This window comes from Gallus gallus, chromosome 8, assembly GCF_016699485.2.
Source record: "Gallus gallus isolate bGalGal1 chromosome 8, bGalGal1.mat.broiler.GRCg7b, whole genome shotgun sequence".
In the NCBI taxonomy this organism is placed as follows: domain Eukaryota; kingdom Metazoa; phylum Chordata; class Aves; order Galliformes; family Phasianidae; genus Gallus; species Gallus gallus.
The window spans coordinates 2951741-2978001 of record NC_052539.1 but is presented as its reverse complement, the minus strand read 5'-3'; the positions used below and the strand labels follow the sequence as shown (position 1 = coordinate 2978001).

The window sequence follows — 26261 nt, the reverse complement described above, 5'->3', positions numbered from 1 at the left end:
ACCCCAAACCAAAGTTTAATTAGCACAAAAACAATGTTCCTAAACTCAAGTGTTCAGAAATGCACTGTGCAAAGTCTCTAGCAGGTGTTCATCATAGGAGGTGCCTTAATGATGTTTCTTAACTAAGAGCTTTTAAACCATTATATTTTGAATTTTCTTATTATTATTATTTTCTGACAGCATAATTTACTGTAATTCATATAAGCTTGTGATGAAATTTAAATGCCTGTAGTCTCTGTCTTAATTTCCTCCTGAAGATTTCATTTTTAATCAATATAGTCCTTCATAAACCTCACTTTCCTTCTTTTTTCTCTCCTTGAAGCTTCATCTGAGGTTCTGTGGAGGCATTTCACTCAATTGTCAAAGGTTTTCATCAGCTTTTGAATGCTACATTTAATATGAAAAGCAAGCATAAATCAGTGGCTTTTTTAAACAGCCCTGTAGTTGCTTTGAATGTGTAGTCACTGAGTCCATATTGTGCCTTGTTGATTTTGGTGGTATGTTGGGTAATTGAAGATGATTATTTCTCTCAGGTCACAAATAACCTTCAGAGAATCTCTGTTTTTCACACCGAACTGATGAAAGTTAAATGCAGTAATTTTGGTATTTCAGTAGCATTTTACTGTAGTGTAAATAAGAGTAAAACTATTCTCCAGTAGTAGGGATGGCTTTTTTGTTGTTGTTGTTGTTTTTCTTTCTCTTGTTTCTATTGTTAGTTTTAAGAGTTGCTTATAGACTTGAGAAAAAACAAACAAAGACTCTTGTAACAGCTTGCAAACCATTGCACTATAGTACAGTGCAGCCTAGTGGATATTCTGTTGTCTTTCAGTGCAATGGTTAACTTGGAGCACCTTCCATGCTAAAATGCTGCTTGCATAAGGAAATCCCTATGTGTAAAAGTAAGAATAAATAAGATGTGTTTATTTGCTGATACTGTTGTCTCAATTTTACATTAGAAAATTCCAATTCATAACCAGTATGGATGATTTAGAACTGAAAGTTTACTTCCTTCTCTTTTGTTTTAAGTTAGAGTTTTTTTTTCCTGCAGAAAGTGAAGGTAGAAGCCAGTGTCCTTGTTGTATAGAAATCAAAATTAAATTGAGATAAATGCAGAATTTTGGGGAGAAATTAAAAAGGAATAAATGCTAAAATACAGTGACCACATATAAGGCTCAAGAACGCTAAGCAACAAAAACAATTAAGGTGTTAACACTTGACAGAAGGAAGAGGATACTGGCGTGAATCCCAGATGCATAAAATCAAAATTAAAGGAATTACAAAGTACTGGTTAGATCTCAGCAAGGGTCTTGCATGCACTGATAGCCATGTGAGAAAAGCTGTAATTATGCTCATGGTAGGATGAAAAGCTATCTAACTAATATGCTATTTGGCTCAACAACTTAAATTATGAGCAGTAAAGAGTAGAGCTTTTTCTTGAAAGTTGTAGGAAGGGAAAGCAATGAAACTTGCCAGCTGAACTGGAGTTTTAAGGGGATCAGTGGGGTTCCAGTAAAAATGCTCTAAGCAAGCTCTTTGTATTAGTATTGTATTTTAGAGAAAGTGTAAACAGGAGTTGGGAAAATGGCTTACATTCGTGGACAGTGATAGGACAAGGGGGAACGGTTTTATACTAAGACGGGGGAGGTTTAGGTTAGATATTAGGAAGAAGTTTTTCACACACAGGGTGGTGACGCACTGGAACAGGTTGCCTAGAGAGGTTGTGGATGTCCCATCCCTGGAGGCATTCAAGGCCAGGCTGGATGTGGCACTGGGCAGCCTGGTCTGCTGGTTGGTGACCCTGCACATAGCAGGGGGGTTGTAACTTGATGGTCCTTGAGGTTCCTTCCAACCCAAGCCATTCTACGATTCTATGATAACAAGGAAAAGTGATGTGTAATTTGTTAATTAAAAAAAAAAAAACAACAACAATAACAACAAAACAAATAAACAAACAGAAAAGAATCAACCACAAAACCCACGTTGTGCTGTATGCTACAGAATTCTATGCTCTTACTGAGGACCTGAAATGCTGGCAGTGAGAAACTGAAGTATAGGTATCATGCCTCTTATTGGGATATTAACTCAAAGCAGAAGGACAGCAGTGTTTGCTGTAAACGAACCCATGAATTAAGCTAGTCTCGGAGTTTATGTAAAGTGTGGTCTTCAACGTGAACTCCAATCTGATAACTTTCTTGGATTTTTTTTGAACATGTGATAAGACAGTTATTGTTCTAAGTAGGTTACCTTTAAACTCTGAAAGTATCAGCTGCGTTATTCAATTTCTAACTCACAAGCCCTGTAGCACAGACTGGGTTCTGTCTTCACTATTCACTGTTGACTTCTAGTCTATGTACAGACTGTGTAGTACTTTACACTGTCCTTAGGATCTTGGTCATCCTGAAGCAATTCCTTTTTAAGTGTGTTTGTAGTTCACAGTCCTTGAAATAATGAAGACTGTGCTGCAGCATAAGCTGTCCTTATGGCATGATCCCAAAGGTGTGCAAAATGCCCTAGGGTATGCTGTGAACATGTGAGAGCATGTGTTGGAAGATATATATTGTGTGTGTGGGGAGGTGGGGGGAGAGTGTACCAAATCTGATAGTCTTTGATAAAGTATTTCTGCAAGTGAGTTAGTGAACAAAGGGTTGTATTAGAGGAAACCTATTAATTCACTCCCCAGATACCTTTGAGCAAGTATATGTGCTTTGAAGACAACTGGAGTATTAGAGTGCATATATTCCTAACTATTTGATGTAGACCTACCCTACAATATTTATTTAGAGATTTAAAGTATTGGAATTACATTACCTTCATTGAATTTGTGTTCTTCAGTTCTGGAAAGTTCCATGTATTTGTGCTATACTGACTGTTGCAAAGATACAGAATTGGTGTCAGCTCCAGCTCATAAGTAGAACAGTGTTATGAAGTTACAATTAAAGACAGCTTTTCCTAAACTGGTAAAGAGCATGTTTTGGTACTAGAGCAACAGAAGTTTCTATATTCCTATGTTTCCATATTAATAAATTTACACAGGATTATATTGTGTATATCATATATTTGTATATTTACCTTGTAAATTCCTCACCGGTGGAGGTGACCCACTGTTCTACAGCTTCCATGATGGCACTGTTGCTAAAACACACTACCCACCTCACTGTGCCGTTGGTTGGTTTCCATAAATGTTTAGGAAGTGTCAGTGAATGTCAATGGGTGCAACTTTTTCCCCGCATGAAGGAATTCAATGACACATCTTTGCTTCATATACTTTTCCATGTCAGACACCATTTTGTCAGACTGGCCCTCTGCTGCCATCTGTCACATGGCAACAAAATGTAATGGGATACTGGTGAAAAAAGTTCAACCTCTACTGCCATGTCACCAGTAGCTGCCTCTGATATTGTGGGGCAACGTAATAAAATAGGAGGCGTTACTTTCAGAGCAGCCCTTACCTGTTGCAGGCACACACTGTAGAACAGGCTGTAATTTAAAAAATCTCAGTGATACCAGGAAATCACATTTGTCACATATGTTGTACTTATAATAACAAGAGCTTTTGGGGGAAAGAATATTCACATTCTAAGAAGGAAAGAGTAGAAAGTCATTTTAGGTACTTTTTCAGTAACCAAATGTATTGACTAACAGAAATGAAAAATAATACTTAGATGACAACTTTAAATGCCATTAATTTAGAATTTATTCACTGCTGTCTAGCAAAGAATATTCATTAAAAGTTACTCCCATTTTTTACTTCTAACAAATGTCTTTTCCCTCTTTGTTTGTGAACTGTTTCCTGTAACAAATCTACTAGTCATGTTTTTTGCTTCTGTCATGGGATATTGATTTTGTTTCTAGAGTTGTTTACAGAGGGTTTTTTTTTTTTTTTTCTTCCCAGTAATAGAAAAATGATGAATCTGGTAAGTTTTGTTAGAAGTCATTTCCCTAAGTGAAAGATTGAAAATACCTACAAACAAAGAAATGAAAAAGTCAACCACTATCATTTTGATTATCCAGTATGACTCTCAGTATTGGAAAAGTGTCTTCAGATCACCTTCTTAGTATCTAGTTAAATTGAAATTAACATGAAACAAATACCATGGGTGGATAAAAGCCATCATTACAATTGACCTTTGTGTAATTTCTTTTCATGATAACTTTTTATTCCTTCAGTGCTACCTAGAAAATTAATAATGAAAGGACATAAAGCGCAATAATTTTCCTACCAGTAGCCTATGGGTCAGGATTTAAGGCAAATTAAATAATGAAGAAAGTCCCAAAAGAAGATCCACAGTGGACAGAAATTTAAGAACTAATTAAATTCATCCATAAAAATACTAACAGGAACTTTAAGTACTTTGGAAAAAATCATCAGCCTTTCAAATTTAATCTGCAATCTGTGAAATGTTCACTTTCATTCAAACTTCAAGTGTTCTGCACGTAGAGATTTTGTTCATGGTTTTAAAAGTTGCTTTTAAGCATCAAGAAGGTTGCGTTTGTAGCAAATCAGTATTAATTTTGTTTTCTTTAAAATAATTGTTAGATGTTATCAAAAACTGTGACAAATGTACTGTGCTTGTTATTAAGCTTTGATATTTTCCTTATATAGGGTAAGCAGAGAATAAACAGAATTGTTGAGCTAGAGTCGTAGCAAATAGTCATACAATATAACGATGGAAAAAAAATAGGAAAAATATTGGTATATTCACTACCTGATTTTTTTGTGTGTATTTTTTTTTTGTTTGTTTTCATAACATATTGTTTACAATGTTTACCATGCGAGGAATAGCATGTAGCAAATAAAAGTGTATTTGTTATTAGTTTAGATCAAACTGGCAAGAAACAGCGTATGTATCAAAAAATACTTCTATGGTTATGGCAAAATAATCTTTATCATCAAGTTCTTAGCACAGATGAGACAGAACAGCTGTTGTCTTAAATGTCAATATAAGAGTTAAATGGTCTGATTTGGTGTTTATAACTCACATAGCTGCAAGTTTGATTTTTAGTGAAGTACTGGAAAAATTGAGCTGATGTATTCCAAACCTGTTCAAATTGTGGAAGTAGTAAAGCTAAGATAAATTATCTAACACTGAAATTTGTTCTGTTAGAATTTCCTCAAGTTCTATGCTATATGGTTTTAATGCTTTTGATGTCTGAGTTGTTATTCTATAGAAGTAACGTTATATCTGTACTCTCAAATGAACTTTGCCTGCTAGGATTGCAGATGCATCTGAATGCTTTGGAGCCAATTCAGAATGAAATTTACTGAATCGCATGTTCATAAGTCTATTGATAGTTTAGCATTTTATTTACATTTTTAATACATTTAAATTTCCATTCCTTTAAAATCTAAGTACTCCAGGTGCTATCAAGGAATGATACATCTCTTTCATGGAGACATTTAAAGAAAGTTGCCATAGTGCAGTTCTCTGAACCCCAGAAAAATTGGAATGAAATAGGAAGAGGTGCAAGAACTTAGTGCCTTGAGCCATTACCTCCAGAGGTGAGCCAGAAGCAGAAGTGGCCCATCCTGCAGCTGTTGTTTTAATAGTTTCAAGTTCTATGTCAATGAAAATAGAGTATCTATCCTTGAGGAAGATAGTTACATGACTTAAAATCTTTCCCATTCAGTGGTAAATTGCCAAGAATGGCAGGATAATAGAAACTCTATATTTGATGTGGAAATGCTACTCTTCCTGCTTTAGTTTGTAATCTCTTCCTCAACTGTACGCCATTCTTCCTGTGCCCTGTATCAAAAGGATAGTCGTAATGGAAGAAAACTATAGCTATGTGAAAAAAAAGGAAGTTATCCATAACTTCACCTCAGGAGAGATGTTTTCAGCTTTTAAATTAATAGAACAGATATAAACATAAGGTTTATATATAAATATGTATATATATATATATATATACATGCACACACATATGGCTTCTGATTTATGCCACTGTAACTGAGACTAGAATATGACCTACAGCTTTCCTGTCAACCACAATTTGACATTTGTACACAGGTTATCTCACAAGTTTTGAGTAGACCATATGGTCTTTGTCATGAGTTTTCAAAGTACCGTAGCCTTAATCCACTTTATATTGCTACAGCTCAATGTAAAATGATATCTCATTATTAATCTAGACTTTAAGGACATTCCAAAGGTAAATTAAGCAGAAGCTGTTAATCCACTAAGTAGCTGTGTGTAATGTACAAAAGTGCTAACATTTTTTTTATGTACATAAAATTTTTTCTCCTTATTACAGAAAAACACTATTTTTTTTTTAGAAGAATATGATATTGGATCTCATAAATTACTTGCAGCAGGCTACCATGAGTCTATTCGATTCTGCTTCTCTACCAGCAGACGATATATCAGTGAGAAGTGCAATTTTTGTTGCAATTGTATGACGTGATACTGATATAAAAAAATAAAAAGTTGATACGTTTCCACAGGAGATTTATATTGTTATCCAACCCTTGAATCATATAATTTCGATTCAGTCCAGAATAAGTCTCATTAGCAGATTTTTAACAGCTGACAGAGTGGGAGGTGTCTTTCAAGTTGTTGTCAGTTGTTGTCCTTCTGTTTTATACTTTTATGAAAATTTTACGGTATGCTATCACAATCCCGAAGTAAAGAAAAGTTGTTCTTAGGCCTAAACCAAAGTACCTTTCTCTACCCTGGAAAAAAGGACAAAATGGTAGGGAAAAAAACATCTCTACGCTCTCTTAAAATGTGGGAATTAACTGTCATAGAACACTGCATTTGCACTTGCAATTACTGCTTGAGCTGCGCCACGCACCATGGGAAATGGATAAGCTACTGAATGTAATCAGCAATCAAGATGTATACTGAATATATGGAAAGCAATTACCTCATAATAATGCATTACAATAAATTAAGGTCATGTTGACAACAGTAAATTTGAATAATTTAATACCATTAAAAACAATATCACATACCTATTGAAACATTCATTATAATAAATTGTTTAGGTTACGTAAAAGCTTATCATACAGAATTAACAGCCTGTATTTCCCAGACAATGATTAAAACTGATGATTTTGAGTGTAATATTGAAATATTCTTAATTGCAATGGAGATTTTATTGCAGTGAAGATACAGAAAACATTTAAACTTGCAATTATGAATTACAGTGATGTGTAGTGTACGAGACAGTTTATATGTGAGTCAATATTGTTAATAAAATTGAATTCAGCATTTTTTGAGAAACAGCTTAACAGTCAATACCGGGGACTCAAAATTTTACAAAGGAATGAAGTTGATATAGTGCAAGATCTGTAGGGTTTTTTTTTTGTTTTTTTTTTCCTCCTTCTTTCTGGATGAATAAGGATAAACTATTATTAGCTTTGAGGGACAGAAAAGTTTCTAATTTCTTCTTTAAAAGGCAAATGGTACTTCAGTGTAGTCTCTATGCCATGCTCTTCTTTCATGTGTATCTGTAAGATAACTACATGTTAAGAAATGCTGAGATTGTGCAAACTCTCCATATCGGTACTTTGAAATCCCAGTATGTTCTTAGCACAGCTACTTCTCATTGCTACCATTTGTATTAAGCAGTATTGAACAGCCAAAGCCACTGTAGTAGATACCGTGCAACAGAACGAAACTACTACTGTTTCATGTTGTAATACTGATATATATCTAACTTTTTTAGTTTCATGTTCACCTCTTTCTTTTTGTTATACGCCTTCTTGATTGCAATCCTACCACTAAACAACACAGTAGGAGCAATCTACTTAATTGTAATCCATTTGACTGAGAAGATAAAAGCTGGCTTTCATCATATGAAGGTCACTCCAAAAGTAATGCCTCCTATGTATTTCCATGATGAATACAGCGAATACCAAGAGCCCAATAACACTATTAGATAGAGCAAATTCTCAGCTCCAAAACCCTATTTTTCAACATAATCGCTATCAGTAGCTTTGCATTTTCATCAGAGCTGAACAAGAGTCTGCATGCCATGCTTGAAAAATCTGCATGGCTGTCTGGAACGCTATTTGTCTTTTATGTCATTGTTTGGTTTCCAAGTATTGGTAAATGTCAGTGGGTGCCATTTTTTCACACACCTTTGCTTCATACACACTTCCAGTCAGGCACCATTTTGTCAGATTGTCCCTCCACTGCCATCTGTCACACAGCAACAAAAAAGAATGGATTATTGATGGGAAGGTTCTCTTGCCATACCACCTGCATCTGCCTCTGATGTTGTGGCCCAGCATAATAAAGTAGAAGGCATTATTTTCAAAGCAGCCTTCATACTATCAAAACTCATTTTCTAATAAGTAGGAGCGTATTCCTAATTAAAACTACTATTCTCAGAGCACTCTTGATTTTTTCCATTTAAGAAAACATGATGTGTAGAAAAAGCGGAGTTTATTAAAAGTATGGTAGTATATTTCCAATGCAAGATGATTATGTACGTCGTAAATTTTAGATGCTTGTACATTTCATCTAAGTAGGCCTCAATTTCTCTGTGAGATTGCTTGTTTTCCAACTTAGGCATACTTCAGTGTTGAAATGTATGTATGTAAAATGTAAATGTATGTAAAAATTCATGTAATGTGGAAATGGACAATTTTTACTAAAAAAAAAAAAAATTCAGACCCTGAGCTGAAGTTCTTGAATGCTGCTTTAAGTTCAGTGGTTATTTTGACATGATATATAATTTTTAGTTTAGATGATGGTCATACATGTCATCATACTCCAGCTCCTTTGGGCTCTATTTTTCTCAGTGTAACACAAGGTAAGTAAATGCTGTACATATGATTATATTTGTTGTTTTTTGTTAAACTGAGAAAAAAAGAAAAAGGCTGTTGCCTTCAATGTGTTCTGGCTTTCCCATGTGACGTGAAATTTATGTATGTAATGTAAATTATAACCCACTGGTATTACTTAAAGAGAAAAATCCTAAAAACTTGCAAATAAATACTGTGTTTGAGTACTGAAACAGTGTTAAGTTTTTACAGGCAGCATTTGATTTCTGAGATTACTAACTTTCTTTTGAGACAGAAAATAGGCGGTGCTGGTTTTAATTATAGATTGTTGAAATAGAAATAATTCCTTTACATTTTTAAATCTGTAAGTAAAATGGTCAGTCAGTCAAAATAAAGTTTCAAAATTAATATCTTTTTTCTATAAATAGTACAGTGCTGATTCTGCAGTCTTCTTCAATATTAATTTTAACAATCAACTCTGTCCAGATTTCTCTTAACAATCCACTCAGGAAAAATAGTGAAATAAATGTGATTATAAGAAGGTTTTTTTTGTTGTTGTTTGTTTGTTTGTTTTAATCAACACCAAAGTCTTTTTTGCTGACAAATATCTTCCTAGTACCTAGGAATATACTTTCTGGATACAAACAAACAATAATTGAAAACATTAAATAACACCTTTGAAAATTGAAAATCTTTCAAGTTCAAATAGAAATTTTTGTGTTTCTTCACGTTAAGACCAAACCTTATTGTTTTTTCTCTTCAGATGTTATTCAGTCCACTGGAAATCATCTCCCCAAGAGATCTATACTTCACCTCAGTAAGGTTGAGTTAGCCTTCAAAAATACACAGAAGGAAATAAAAGCCTCAGAGAGCTAGCAAATCCAGCTAAGCCACAAATGAGTCAACATGTCCGTTAAGATGCATTGACTTTCCATCCATTTACATTTAGAGGTAAGTACACATTGCAAATGAGAAATTGTTAAACAGGTGAAATTATTCACCGCACTGCTGTACAGCAAGCTAATTTTTGTATACTACTTTCTGATCTTAGGTATTCTTGCCAAGAAACAAATGTAACTGTCCTAAATGTCATTTAACAGACCTAGCTTCTTACCAGAAAGAGTAGTAGAAAGTTAGCAGGTCAAATGTTTAATTCTTTGTGTAAACTCTGAATTATATCAGGATTTTTTTTTTTTTTTTAATCTGCTTTTGCCTTCCTCTGTATTTACAGAGGTACTCAAACTCATAAATAAGCATTTTGGTAGAATATTTTCCTGTATGTTTCCTAAACAGAGTTGGAATATGTTAATCTAGTAAGGCATTATATTGACAATTTGTGCTATAGCAGCAATATAAAAATAATTATACTAACACTACCTTATCTCCAGTACTTACGGGGGATTATATGTTCTTCTGTATGTCAGCTTGACTATTGAAGCCTCCTCCATCTGTAATCAGTATTATCTCATGGCTCTAAAACCTTTATTCATGAAAAAATTAGACATCTAATTCTGCAGAAGTTACTTCATAATGTAATTTTTCTAGGGAAAACAAACAAACAAACATATGGATATGATATCAGTGTTTCATTCCTATTCAGTATGTACACATAGCAAGACCTTATGTTTGCAGATTTCTTACTCTCTGAAGGGCTAACAGGTAAAGAACATTTACAAAAATAGTTCTGACTCTCAGCTCTTTACAGCATGTAGGTATTGCTAGTGTCTCTGTGCCACTCATTCAAATAATTAGAAGAACATCTACTTGATTTTCCACGTGTGTTACAGCCCTGAATTGTCTTGAACTATAAACAGTGGCCAGGGATCTGTCACCTGATCTGACACAGCTGACATGTCATTCTCAAACCTAGCATTAGTCCTAATGCCTGATGCAGGATGTGAGTCTCATCACATGAAGTAGGATGTGTTCCCTTAATTTTTAATGAGAGCTTTTTATTCTTGCCAAATGGATAGTGATAAAATATTATGCTCCGCAAGGTAACCAATGAAGTGATTACCAGTGGCTTAGTTTGAATGGTGAACTACATAATTTCCTAAGAATATGTGTAATGAATTGGCTGTCTATACATACTCAATTAGCATGCAAAATCAAGCATACGATCTTAGTAATGATTTCTTCACCTCCTTAATACTTGCATTTAGCAAAGCAGTGAAGTACAAGTTGAGTTGAAATGAGTGGCATTTGCTTGAGTTGCATATGCTTGCCCACACAAACAGTGCTGTACTGAGACTAGTCTGGTGTAAAGGAGAAGAAGGAAAATGGCAAAGGAAGGGACATGTTTGAACTGACTTATGTATATGAATGATGTTATGATTTCCTACTAAAATAACATCAGAAATAATAACATAGCTATTGCTGCCATGCTACTAAGAAGTACAATTCTCATATTTTACCTCACAGCTCACCATATTCTGGACATGTTTTGGATGTGATTATAGAATGTTATTTGTGTGTTGAGGATTTAGCAGGTTATGCATAATTTTTTTTAATAGTGCAGTACTTAGTTTTTTGTTATAATAACTTTCTATTTGTTACCAGCTTTGATGTGAACAGAAACACTATTGCTGTCCATGAGATATTATCACACAATACATCTGCTGGATGCATATAAATATTTTTGAATGAGAAAAACATTGCAGCTTTTAAATGGGAGGCAACGGAATGCTTGCTTAACTGCACCCCAGGTTACCATTTCAGAATGTCCTACAGTGCAAGGCTGCCAATCAGTAGTTAAATGCGACTTGAATTGGCTCAGAATAGCTACTCATTTTTTGACTGATTATTGTTTCAAATATTTTATCTTTAGAGAAATTATTCATGAATGATTATGGCCATCCTTTCTTTGATTCTAAAGATTGCATACTATCTGACCATTTACCTCCTTAGGAGTTTTCTTCATTAGTCACTGTAGAGTGTTTTGTGTTCCACAGGCTCTTTTCATCTTTTCTTGAAGGACATGCAGGTGTATCATGACAGGACATTGGAAATAATCATAACACGATAAATGTTTTACACTCAACAGTATATATTTCAGTGTCTTACAGGATCACTGTCATCTCACCAAGAAATGTGAGAACAAGAAGCTCTTACATATAAAGACCTATATTACCTTTTTTATTTACCTATATTACCTTTTTATTACCTTTTTATATACCTTTTCTTCTGAGGTTATTTCTACCATTTAGGTTACTATATGAATGCTGAGTAGAACGTTCAGGCATTACTCAGGCCACAAGCACTACACATTATGTACATTGAGAGTTTTAGATGTCCAGTCAAACAGAAATATTTATCATTTTCTTCCAGGGAAATTATTAAATATGTACCTAATTCCCTTAACTGTTGCGCTGTGAGATGATCTTGTCTTGTCTAGCACAGAATAAGAAAATGCACTGAACACTTTGCACTGTTAGAATTAATCAAAATTAATTGGATCTAGAAGAAATGTTTCCAGGCTGGATGGTTATGTTTTTGTCAGAAACTCTGTAATACATTTTGGATAGATGGATTGTATGGATAGTTAGACTTGTTTTACAAGATATGATGTTGTGCTAACATTACTTCAGTATAGTGCTATACATCAGGGAAGTCCTGATCCATTCATTTCCATTCATATCAAAAATGACTAGTTTAGGAAACAGGTCTGACCAGAAAATTAGTCCTCTTTTCAAGGAAGATATCAGTGAACAAAAAGAGAGTCTTTGCCAGTTTTAGACATAACATACACAGAATAACTTAAAAGTACTGGTTAGAAAATTGCAGAAATTGCAGTTTGTGCTCAGATTCAATACAGTGTCTTAAATCTGGAGCTCGGGTACTTAGATGTGTTAAGAAATTCTGTTTACAACAAAGTGACTTGTTCCAACTGAATAGAAAGGATTTGGTGACCACACCTAGTAAGTCTAAGGACTAAAAGGATTTTAAGCTACAATTTTTACACCAAGAGCAAATAGCCTCCTTAGCTAGTCTAAAATTGAGAACAACAGTGCTCCTCCAACAGTCCTCAGCAAACAGCAAGATATATGAGCTGCATTGACACCTGTAATAGTACAGTAGCATTTTTGCTGAAGTAGTCTGTTCTTAGTTTTAAATTCTAAAAATTTCTCTTTTCTGCCTTTTGTTACTGTTTTCTATATTTTAAAGCACAAAGTCTAATCTAGCCTAAATTAGGAATGGAATCACAAGAAAGCAAACTTTCCATTACAGTATAAATGGCCCAGTTCACTTTTTTTGTTGTTTAAATTGGAGGCAAAAGACCTTTTATTAAAAATTTGGAAGACTGTGTGATTATTAATACTCCCTTCAATCTCTAAGATTGTATTTAAATCTTTAGAAATTTGGCTTCAGACCTAGGTACTACTTAAAAGTTTCAAAATTCTCAGTTGGGTTTTTAGTAAATAATCCTAATACATTGATCTGTCCTTCCACGTATTAAAGCCATTTCAAATATTTGTTCAGATTAACTGGCAGTTATTTCCTGACAGACTTCTTTACTTGAGTTTCAACCTACATTTTTGCATTTAGATTTCAACTTGTTGCAATTGCTGGTGTGATTATGCATTATTTGTTTATTTGCATTGTGACGTATATCTTCCTTTTCCACACGCCCCTCAGTCATGTTAGTTATTTAATGAATTTAATATGAAACCTTGTTTGCAAATAGTAGTAGTTTCAAGAATTTTTAGAAGTAAGACATAGAAAAATTTTGTTTTATCAGAGTGCATGCTACCAAGTGGTTACTAGATCAGGTATGCCTAGACAAGTTAGTTTGGTTTCCAGTATGTACTGAATGAATCCTAAGTTGGAGAACAGGAAGGGTTCAACCTAAATATGAAATGAGTTACTCTAGCTCATGTTACTCCTTTAAAGTTCTCTAATGCAACTGAGGCACTGCAATTGAGAGTCTTTCCTAGTTTAAATACAATGTTCAGACCTGTGATGTTTAAGTTTTCTTACCTGTAAAAAGACTGGTGAGAATCTGTAATGGTGTCATCCCACAAAAAATTCAGCTAATGACTCGCAGTTCAGTCTCTGAGGAGAAAAACCTTATTGTGTGCTCCATGGTCTGAGCTGATCAGAGCATTGTGGTCTATTAGATAAATGATGGTCTGAGAAGCAGAGAAGGAAACTCTTGTGAAATTAGGAAAAGATTAGGGATACAGAATCCAATAGGGGTGGTTTGAGAAAGGATTAGTTAGGTGACTGATGAGTTTTCACTATGGAGTCCAGTGGAGACTCTACGAACTTGAGTGCACACCTGTAAAAGCCATACTTATATTTCTGTTTTGTTCTTTGTGATTCTGACTTGGGAGAAAGAAGCACATCTACAGAAATGAGTTGTGGTTCAGGAGAATGAAGGAATGGCTTGATTCTCACAAGGCTAAACATACTGTGCTAGAGAGAGAATTGACCTTTTGTTAGAGCAGGATAGGTACAATGTTATGGTACATTAATAAAATGTTTACTGACTGTTTAGAAGTAAGTTGCTAGGTTGCACTGAACAAGTAAGTTGCCATGCTTGTGAAGGGAAGATACGCTTTAATGGAAAATCACTTCATTATTGTCTAATCCAATATCAGAAAGATGCACAACATTTTCATATCAGTCAGGAAACCAAATGAAATTTGGATTCAGTGGGAGAGGATTTCATTCCCATATTTTAAGTTTGCAGAAGAGGTTTGCTTTTTGAACAAATATATCTGAGGAAAAAAAAAAACAAGGGAAGAATCACTTGGAACAGTGGTGCATGTAGGTCAGACAAAGTGGATGTTGTTTTTGCCTATACAGTTCTAGAAGTAGATTGTGTATTGTTTTACAAATAATGTTGCTGCCAGAAACACCAACCTTTGTGCTACATTTCCAAAAGTGCTCATTGATGATAAGTATAATATTCTTCCTGGGATGGAGTGCTAACTCCTGGTACTTTACCTCAGGGACGTTTGTCAAAAAGTCTTTTAGACTCAACCACCTGCTAGTAGTCTGTTTAGAACACTGGAAGCATCACCTACTTTCAGCTGAGCCCCGGTTTATGAGGATAAACAAAGCACATGGCATGAACAGCAAGGTACTGTCAGACTAACATTAAAGCTGCAATGTGTTAGCTTTTGCATAGAAATCTCGATGTAATTTAATTCAAACAATGGATTTGTTTCCCCAAGGAAATTGTATATCCAAAGTGTCTTTCATGGATCTTTGCACAGAAGTCAGATCATATGCTGTAAAAGCAACCAGTGCATTTACAGTTACTTAGAACAGAAACATTTAGAGTCTGCTAAAATACAGCTTTTAGTCCTTTGGGATATAATTTGTTTAGAAACAGAATATTCTCTTGAAGATAAATAGGAGCAGACATTGATTCTACTAAACAGAACACTTCTAAGTAAATTGAAAATGACTTCCCACAACTACAGTAACACTTATAAGAATTAAAAATGTCCTGATGGGAAAGTTTGATCCTGGAGAATTACATTTACAGGACCTGGAAAACTTATACATGTCCAGAATGCAGCTCTGTGTATAATACAACTGAGAGTCAGGCTGTCACAAGGAAAACTGTTTAACTCATGGTTTAGACCAGATCAGTGTTGAAGCAGCTAGGTGGCACCGTGTTATTAACTGGATTTCAAATAGGCAATCATTCAACATAGCTACAATAGCATTCACAAAATGTTAATGAAGATCTACCATTTTCTAAACATTTTATAACTGCTCCTCAGATGTTCTAGTCGTGCACAACAGCATGTGAATGCTATTTGAGGGCCCCATGGTCACATACACGTTCCCAGGTTTGGATCCCCAGTGCTGCACCATGCACTGTCCACCACTCCTCTAGCTGGATGTGAGCTGCTTGTGGTATTCAATGGGAGGGTACTCTGCTTGGCCTGGGCAGAGGCTGTAGTACCCATGAGTCAATTTGTGCTGATAGCAAGCCAGATTTAGATGGCTGCTCTGTTATCCTTTTCTCACTACAAGATCTCTCACCAGTATTTCAAATTAAAGTTCAAGTTTGCAATTATGAATTGTTTAATTTCTGAGATGTGAGTCTCTGCTTTCTTCACTGAAAGTAATTTCTGTTTACAAAGATCTGCAGAATGTCTAGCTCTAAAACATATGTGTTACTACTAAACTTTAACAGTAGAGACTGCTGCTGCAGGTGGTTTCTATGCATGAGAATATTCAGCTTGACTCATAAGAAGGTTATGAAAATGATGTTATCCAGACATTTTAAAGCATGACTCCAGTCTAGGAAATGACAAAGAACCAGGCTACTGGGCTTGTAAGCAAGTGTGGATCCCAGGGTAAAGATCCTGGGATTTTTATCTTCCCCCCTGGGGAAATAAAAAGAGTGCTCACTCAAGTGCCAGAAAGCATTAGAAACATTATATGGAACTACACAAGACAGGAAGTCCTTGTTTCATCATATTGACTTTCCAAAATGTTACTTAATATCACTTTGGGAACCACTCTTCCTAGTTGCATTCTTCCTAAGTGTACTGATAAAGAAGAATGAGGACTTCTGCAATTGCTCTTTACAATAATGACCTATGTTTGTTTATATATCTTTGGGGGCAGTCTTGTAGCATTGATATAGTGGAGCTGGACTCATAGTGTTTCAATAACTGTCTGCCTTCTGCTAAATATGTCCTGGCATCTGCAGCGTCTGAGGCACGGACTCAGATGTGAACGATCCGAATCCTTTACTGCAGGTTCTAACATCCTTTATATATATTTCCAAGTTCCCTCTTGTAACTTTCCATCCCCCCCAACATGTCAACTGAACACTTAACGAGTCTCCTTCATATCTAGGCACTAACTGCCCACACAAGTGCTCATTCAATCTGAGCCACAACTTCCTTCTATTTACGTGCTGTTTCTCCAGTCAGGGTCGTCCTAAAGCAGAGATTAAGCTCCCCAGTTGACTTCTGCTCTTGCATCCTGGAGACAGCCTTTGTTCTCAATGTCTTCTTCCACACCCTGTCAAACTTTTTTTCAGCCTCTGTTCTGAACGTTGTCTTGAACCCTAACGTGTTCTGAAAATGCAAGATATTCACTAAAATATGAATTAAAATGATGATAATAATAATAAAAATTTGTGTTGAAAAAAAAGAAAAAAAAGAAAAAAAAGAAAAAAAAAAAAAAAGAAAAAAAGAAAAGAAAAGAAAAGAAAAAGAAAAGAGAAAAAAATCTGTAAACTTATTCTTCAGAGAATGCAATTTCAGGACTCAATTCTACAATGAGATGTGGAAAGACTCAAAGGGACTTCATTTGGGTTCAGCAGTTTTTGCACATACGATAATTACAAGGTTGGAAGCTCAACTATATTTTATATAAATATATATATAAATAAGTGTAGTATACATATTATATATATATAAACACCCGAGAAAAGAAAAAGATGGCTGTAGTATAAATATGTTTAATTAGCAGGCAAAAAGGTTAAAGAAGGTTCTTAATACTTCTGTTGTATATTGCTTAGAATGAAGGCATAACTACACATGAGTTAGTAAATATTTGTCTGAGGCTATGTTCTTATAGTATGTGATTACTGTTAAGTCTTGTTCAATGTCATGATTTTGATTAGCAAGCCTCTGGAATTTTCCCAACAGAGGTAACTGTCAATACTACCGACATGTATCTTTTGCTCTGCTTACACTCAGCATTTCTCTCAAAGAAATTAGAGGATTGGAAAACATGCTCAGTTTGTCACTTCTGTAGCCATTATAATAACTAGAATTTGAAAAAGGTTATTTGCTTTCTTGGATTGGCATGCCTCTTTTGTCTCTGAAACAATTCGTGTTAAGTTGAGAAGATAGAGTGGTTTTTAGCAGCTTTCTAAAAGCTGTCATAACTATTAGACTCCAGAATTTGAAATATCTTTGCAATCTTTTCTTTTGCAAGAGAATTATCTGCCTCTGTCTCTTCTGTAAATATTGAGCTGCATTTCTTATTTGCCTTTCATTGCTGATGTTACGAAATTGCTTATTTAAATGGTTTCTGAAATAAATTTGTGTAATACATTCTAGAGTATAATCACTGATAATATTAGCAGGGATGTGGAAAATGCAATTTATTTCTTTTCTATTTTCCCTTCTGAAGTATAGTAAATTGTTGACCTTTTCTACTTCAAAAGACAAATTCATTTTTATTATATACCTTGTATCTTGATATCTTGTTGACTATATAGTACATTATGAATTTTACTGGTACAATAGTCTGGCTTCCTACCAAGAACAAGCTTTACCTTACTACAGTTCATTGAAATGTCTGACTGCTTTGGAACACAAGAAAAATCTATTGACAGATGTCCTGACAAGGCAATAATGAAAAGGTCATACTACATTTCCTGCAGCATTTATCTTGTGGGGCTTTTTTTAGGCAATGTGTACCACAAACTAGATCAAATTATATCTAATTAGAAACACCAAGTGCTAGAATGGAAGTTAAAAAGCTATTAAATGCTTGTATTAAAATTATTGTGCATTGTATTTCACAATTCTGAAAGTGTTAAATGGCGTCTTATCAACATTCACATCCAGTCTTAAAACTTTTTAACTTTTCTAAAGATCAAGGTCACAGAGCTCAGCAGTTCTTGTTTTATGGAGCCTTGGGGCCATTTTGAACTATTACTACTTCAAGAATTGTTGATTATGATTGAATACTGGAACGAAAGTACATCACAGACATTCTGTGCAAGCCTTTCCTGACAACATTATCAGTGTATGGAATAACAAATGCCTAATATTCAGTGACAATTATGAAAATGCTTGCTGATCAATTTTTTATCTCTCCTTGATAAGTTACAACTTATTGTAAGCTCTCTATAAATACTGCATACTTGGGTAAATACACCAATCGTGTCCTTTATCATAACATTCTTATAAAGCACAGTAAAAAATAACTAATTATGCTAAAAAAAAAAAAAATGTTTGCTCTGTTTATTTACAACAGTAATTTAGATAAGTTTAGAACAGGCTATTTTGAAAAGAGACAGAATTCTACAGAGGTCTTTCAGCTGGATTCAGAAGCTTTTTAGATTCATAAGTTCTTAATTACATTGGTGACAACACCATTGCTGTTATGGCACCAATAAAACCAGGTCCTTTAATTTTGCGTTTTACACTACTTTAAAATAACTTCTTTATTTTTTTCTGTCAAGCCTTTTATGCATGCACAGTATCAACAATAAAGTTTGTTACATTCTATCTAGCTGGATTTTTTAATAATATTTTGATCTAAATTTTGTCCAAACTCAAATGAGAGTAAAATTTACTAAGATTTTTTCCATAACAGTTACTTCTAATTGGGAAGCATGTGGATTCTAATTAGTACCTTTGAAAAAGACATAAAGTAAGTCTGACTTTGCCTCTGCATTTTGTGAAGAAGTGAGGTTGATCAGGGCACAGACTTCTACATTTTGTAAAACTTAATTCCCCAGTTGCAAGATCCAGCTCAAAATATAACTTCATCAATTGTTTAACTGCTTACAACTTTTTTCCCTCTGTTTTGTCTTCTAGAGATTCATGTATTATATGCTTTATATTATGTGTTACTCTAATAGAAGTACTTGCTAAGCCCAGTTGGTGATTATTCCTTTTTTTTTTTTTTTTTTTAATCCTATCAAAACAGACGAGGGGAACAAAAAAGACCTTTCAGTCCAGCTCTGTGTTCTGAGGTGAGTTATCGGTCAATATCCCTCACAAAAATTATTGTTGTCTTTTATGCATGAACATTCAATAATTCGTATGTTATACAACCATAGGGGAACTGTTAGTTTGGGTCTTGAGCTGATGATTGAGCACCTGGTGAAGGGGTGTGGCTGGCCCGGGGAACACAGGCAGATTGTTTGCAGCTGTGCTCCCCAGGCGATCAGCAGGTGTAGACCCAGTGTGCAGCCACTCTGGGTTCATAAAAGGGCCAGCCTCTGGAAAGAGAACATCTCTGTAATATAGACTGCTTCCTGGAAAGGAATGCTGCATAGCTAGAGCCGTTTCCCTAATTTGGTGAGTTCTATTTTTCCTGTATATGATTATTTCCCTACCTGCAAATACTTTACCTGGTATCTCCAAGAACCTGTCAGAAGCAATCTTGCTTCCTTATAAGCAGAACGATACATAAATGCAATCCACTTAGATCTAGTGGGGGGAAAAAATTGTTACTGGAAAAGAATTTCCCTGACAGTACAGATGATATAGCTTCAAGACTGATGAATTTCATTTCAGTTTTCATTAACGATCTCTTTAGAATGGGACAGTTCTACTCTCAATAAAAAATAAAGCTGGTGTGAAGAAAGTGACAAGAAAATGGCTTCGTAGCAGTTTATTAATATTATTATTCTTTTTGAAAAGCATATTTTATTTACAAAGTGCTTTTACTTCTAGTGATGTATTTTTATAATCAGTAGGGAGTTATAATTTGCACTTGATATGTTTAGCAATGAGAAAATACTAAGATCTGAATTATTCAGTGCAGGTGAGCCTTGTATTCATATCTACAGTTTTGATTTATTCTCTTTCTTAGTAATGTATTGTTGAGAAATTAGTAAGACACTCCAATCTCATTTTGATTTATGTCATGTGATCTGAGCACATTTTATCCTGGAACTCATTGTATTTAGAAATCTCCCTTAACCAAATAAAATATGACAATAACTAATTTTTAAATAATTTGAACTTTGCAGCGTAGTGAAATTGTTCTTGTTTGTTAGAACTTGCAAGATATGTTTTAAGAAAAATTTTCCCTCAGACATCTTAGTTATTTGGCTTTCTGAAAGTCACAGTTTTCATCATTGTCATGGTTCTGAAGTCTACTCTTAGCAGTGCACAGGTTATAAAAATGCTAATTTAAAGTAGGAAATATAAATAAAGGACAAATAATGATATATATATTTTTTTGCCTCTGACATTGTCAAATAGGGACTAGATTCTTAGTAGAAAGATTGCTTAAATAAGGCTCACTCTATATAGCTGAGAGTCTAGCCTCATTCATGAAAACCTATCTGACTCAAGTCTTTAAAAAACTTCCAGTTCTCAACTATGGGTTTTCGTTGTGCTCTACTGAAATATAAGCAATCGGAAAAAACAAATCATATGGTGGCATGTAGGCCTATTACACGTCAGAATGAATTACAAGGGAGTGATGGCACTGAAGTGATAAAGCATTATGACTTTATATTCTGCTAGTGATGAACCACAATTATATTAGCCAATAACAAGAGATTACTCACAATAAAACACAAGTTAGTGTGCATACAGGCTACTCATAATGTATGGGGTGTGAGTATGTAAAATAGTTTAGCTCCAAGGGTGAGTTCTCAGAATCAGAGTGACCTTTTCATTTTCCTGAGTTATCAGTCTGTTTCCATAGTATGGATAATTTTTTATCATACATCTTAAGAATGAATCTGTAGTGGGAAGGCCTGGTTAGTGTTGCCCTAGCCATCTGGGCTCAGCTGTGGTGGGCTGGGCTGCTGAGTGCAGGGGGTTGTGCAGCTGAGACAGTGGCTGTGTACAGGTCACAGTGGATTGCAGCTGGACCTGCAGCAGAAAGGACCACAGGAGAAAAAAAGCCAATTCATGTAAAAATTACTTACTAAGGAGGCATGTAGCATTTCATACTTGGGGAGAATGCAGCCATTACAGTGGGTGCTTTCCATGTGGAAGTAACGATTCCCTCCTGAGACAACTGGTACAAGAGCGGGAAAAGTCCTGAGGGAAGTGCAGCTGCAACCAATGCTGTGCCAGAGCATGGGGAAGCATTGCCACAACTGCTGTGTGTCAGAGTAGGGACAATCCTGCTGCAACTGCTGTTGTGGCAGACAAGTGGGGATGTGCCTGAGGGGCCACAGCCTCCTGCCAGCAGCGCTGAGCATGGAGGGGCCTGTGAGAAGCAGAGCTGCAGAAGCTGCTAGGTTTCCCGCCACAATTGCCACACCACCTTTCCTCTCCGCAGAGGAAAGTCCCATGGAGTGGTGGTCAAAATGAGGTAACTTCAGAACAGGAGGAAAAGGGTCTACTTTTGTGCTTTTTTTTTTCTTTAAATTTGAGGCAGTAATCACTGGTTTGCTTTGTTGTGCAGTGAATTTAACAAAGTAAAATGGGGATGAGGCTTGCTCAGAGATCCTGGGGGCAGCATGTAAAATCAGCCATTTTGCAAGTTCTGATCAATAACAGCGAGTTGAAGTAAATTGCCCCCACCTGTGGTGCCCACTAGCTCCAGTTTGAAAAGTCCAGTTTGAAAGCAGGTGTGGCCTTTTTCCCTCGTTAGGCTTGAGCATGGGAGGTTATTACCAGAACAAAAAAGGGCAGTTCAAGTAGCGAATCTAGTATTTTGGTAGAAATGTTAGGCGTCCATGGAATTGGGTTGAAAATATATGGAAATTGAGAAGTCAGAACTCTCAGTTTAGATGTATCAAATCAGATTCATGACAGAGGTGCTAGAAGGCTTTTTTTTTTTTTTTTTAAACTTTGTTTTTACTCCTCAGATTTTGTGTCAGCAGCATGTGGAATTTCCTTCGGTCACTTAATGTCATCATATCGTATAGGCAACAGCACTCGGGACAGCACAGCAGCGCTGCTTTATGGCTGCAGGTAAGGAAATATTATATTTTTGAAGCAGTTTACTTGTGGCGTGTGTAGTTTTATTAAATGTTAATTAAAATTTTTAATTACTTTGTTACATGATTGAATTCAAAACTTGGCATGTTCTCTGTACTCAAATGTGGTAATCAATTCATTTTATGCTTCTTAAAATATAATGTAAATCTCCTCTTAACTGCTAGAACTCAGTCACTGGCCTGGCACACTCCTCAGTACTAGTGTGGTTTTAGTTCACTGTTCTCTGGTTTGAAATTCATTAAATCCTGAGTTCAGAGGATCTGCTGGGAAGTTGCTAGATTTGAAGACAGCTAGAGTTTGTCTGTGTTGTTTTTGGAAAAGATGTATTTAATTTTGTTCCTGTGCTTGTGGTATTCTTCAAGATGCATCTTGAAGTTATGTTATGAGATGCCTCTTCATACTTCAGTACTGTTTACTAGTATTTGTATAAATGAATGATTAACATCATAGTTAACTGTGCACATTTATGTGCTTTGAGAATCTTTGTGTAATCGAGCGTTATAAACTTCATATTCATAATACAATGTTCATGTTACTGTAAGAAAAATATACTTGAACATAGTGTAGTTGCCATTAAATAGGGCTTATCAGCTACTTTGGCACTCTAGTTGCTTAAACACACTGTAAAAACAACAAATCATTAATTCATGATATTACATGATATTAATACATGATACATGTAAATATTACACAATATTAATACATGATACATGTAATTATTACACGATATTAATACATGATACATGATTAATACATGATCATTATGTTAATCATACGTGACACAGATATTATCTTAAAGCAAAAAAACCCCCAACAAAATAGTAGTGCAAGATCTTGCCCTATGATGAATTTTGTTGATACATGAAGTCATGCATTTATTTGTGATGCAAGCAGCTGTATGAGTGGAAAAGTAAACATATTGTGACTTTAAAATGGAGGAAGTGGAATTCTACCCCTACTGATAAGTCTGGACATTTTTTCTATTCATTTTATATTTGGTGTTTGTTTTGCAATCCAAATCTTGCTGGAGAGGTCTTCTACTGTGATGGTAGGTTGGACTAATCTAGGTTAAAATCTTAGGCTGCTGAGGCATTGTGCTTGTCCACAAAAAGTGTAACAACAAAAATTAAGAAAATAGAGATAAAAGCATTTTTAACGATGAAAACAACATGAAGCTGTATCTTGCTGTTACCATATTACCATACATGCAGTAATAATAAATGAAACAGTAAACACCTTGAATGTCTAGTGATCTCTGTTTTGTTTTTGTGAGAGAAACATTTTCTCGCTTAGTTCTAGGTATTTTCATTTGCAAATAGTATCTGATGATTGTAACTATTTAGAACTGCTAAGAGTTGTCATCTTTGAAATGGGCATTTTTTAGAGAGTTTTCTGTAATCCAACTCATCAAAGGAATTTCTTATTAACATATGCTGTACCTGAACCTTTGAAGACACAGTGCTTATTAGATCAGACTTGTGTACATATTGCATTATTCATTCAGTCACACTTATATTAAACTGTTAGTCTTCAAAGTGGTTTGCTGTGCTTTTGGATTTTGGAGAGGGATTGTTTTAGAGGAGAAATTCAGGATTTATCCATTTTAGAAGAAAAGTTTTTTTTAAAAAAGCTTACTTTACAGTCCACTACAAAGCTGCAGTTGCGATTCAAATACTCAAACATACATCTAAAATATCCCCAACTAATGTGATGAACTGACTTCTTTCTTTGGCCCTATATGGAGGTCAAAATTCAGCATCCCTTAGTATTATGAAAAGCAAATTAATAATACTTCTTGAGTGCTTAACAAATCAATGTTGTGATGACTTTAATACTGTATTTATCAGGATAAAGTTGCAGTGGTAGTAGTAGCAAGTGTTACATCTACTGCATAGATAAAAATATACTGATTACTTATTTGTATATTTTGTGACTTCTTCAAATAAAACCATCTGCAGTTAAAGAAAGCCCAAAGCCACTCTAAAATGTTTCAGTCATGTTGGCTTTGACAGAAAAAACGCTTTGTAGGTTTTAGATATCAAACCCTGTAAGAACAGTTTGTCAGGTTCTCCTGCTGTCTCCTGCAAAGCGAAGCTCACAGTAATACTTATCCTTTTCAAAAGGATTAAAGAGAGTCTTACTAAAATTACCATAGCACCACTGGAAATGTCTTCATTAGATTAAAAGGGCTTTAATTGTAGATGTTCTCTGGGCTTCAGCATTTTCTATCACCATTAAATCATGGAAGGTTCAGTCTTTCTGGTACAAGTTTTAGAAAATTGAGTTGCTTATATAGTAAAAGGTGCAACAAAGCTTCATAAAACATTTGCATTACCAGTTACTCCATGTGTGAATTCAGACAGAAGTGAAAATTTGTTTGCTTGTATATTCTTTCAGTTATTACCTATGTGTGTTTTTTTGTTTTTTGAGAAAAGTATTGAAAATAAAAACTGAAATCTATAGACTATTCTACATTAGTAGCAAATTTACTGTAGGAGGAATTTTTGTGCCTTTAATGAATTGAGGTCTTCTGTTAGTCTGTCCTTAAAATGGTTGACCCTATATTACAATCTTACACTGAGATTTATCTAGTATTTCTGTAACGTGCTTTTAACAGCCACCTCTGTAGGGTATGAAGTTCTATGAGCCTCAGATTGTGTTGTTCCCATAGAGCTCCTGAGTGTAGAATAGAAATGGCATAAGTAAATAAATAGGAAGAATTCTATAGCATCCTTTTATTACTTAATTTATTACATTTGGAGGACTTAGAGGGACAAGAAATCCTAAAGAATTGTCTCCTGAAAATTGTTCTTCAGGATATTTTTTTTCAAACTTAATCATCTTTGAGTATCTTGACTGGAGTGTATGCAGTTAGCTTGTATCTTAGTATTGTATATCTGAACATAACAGTAGCAACAACCTATCAGAGCAAAGTAGAGAAGATAGTTGGTGGCTGTCTTGTTACTTAGTTTAACTTCTACTCTGCTTTATCAAACCTGTCAGTTGCTGTTACTTAAGTTGTAATACCTCCAATGAACTATTAATTTGAAAAAAAAAAATAGCATAAAAATTAAATAACTTTTCAATGATTTGCAGGTTTATGTAAATGACCAATTTCAAAAAGAACTTAATGTAATCAGACAAATTCACTTCTCTAACTGAACATAAGTTGTTCTTTGCAAATCTCATTATATGCAGCTCATGAGAATGTAATTAACTTCCTAATTTATATGCAGATAGCCATCTAAATGTCAAAGGACTTTTATTCAGTAAATTCCTCCCCATTTCTGAATCAGTACATTAAAAAAAAAAAATGTGCAAGAAAACTTCACAGAGGCTAAATGAGAGGCATCTAGTCTTTCATGAATGCTATTTTGACTGTTCTTCTAAGCAGAAGTGCTTTCAGTTGTCTTTGTTTTCAAGGCATATTCTACATCAACTAGTGTAGTTGTATACTATTGTCTGTTTTAGTATGAGTGCTAATGTAAAGTATGTATAATGAAACAACTTTCTTTTGGGTTTAGTTTGAAATGTATTCTTTGTGAAGTCAGAAAAAATGCTATAGCCTCTCTACTTCATCCTGTAGTTTGAAGTCATCTCTACAGCACTGCATCATTTCAAGAGACTACTTTAGACATGGATATATGTATAATGTGAATCTAAAATAATCAGCTATCAAAGCTATACATCAAAAGCATAAGAGCTTGTAGATGAGAGTTTTGAGACTTGTAGGTGACTTGTAGGCTCTCCTCCTTTTACACCAAGTTGCAAACTGTAATGTTTTAATTTAAAAGGAAACTGACAAGTTAGATTATTGGATGTTGTCTTAACCTTTTTTGAGCTTCATGCATCGTTTTTCTGGAAATGCTGTTTTCATATGTTTGGGATACTGTGTG

The 26261-nt window shown here is 34.8% G+C and overlaps 1 long non-coding RNA gene across 3 annotated transcripts in view; it reads left to right on the top strand.

Moving 5' to 3' along the window:
• Positions 1-26261, top strand: part of LOC101750820 — a 571434-nt gene that overhangs the window by 317107 nt on the left and 228066 nt on the right. For all 3 annotated transcript variants that reach the window (XR_006940028.1, XR_006940027.1, XR_006940029.1), the window contains 3 exons: positions 9495-9682; positions 19379-19424; positions 22233-22338. This is a non-coding gene — a long non-coding RNA (uncharacterized LOC101750820). The remainder of the gene's footprint in view (positions 1-9494; positions 9683-19378; positions 19425-22232; positions 22339-26261) is intronic.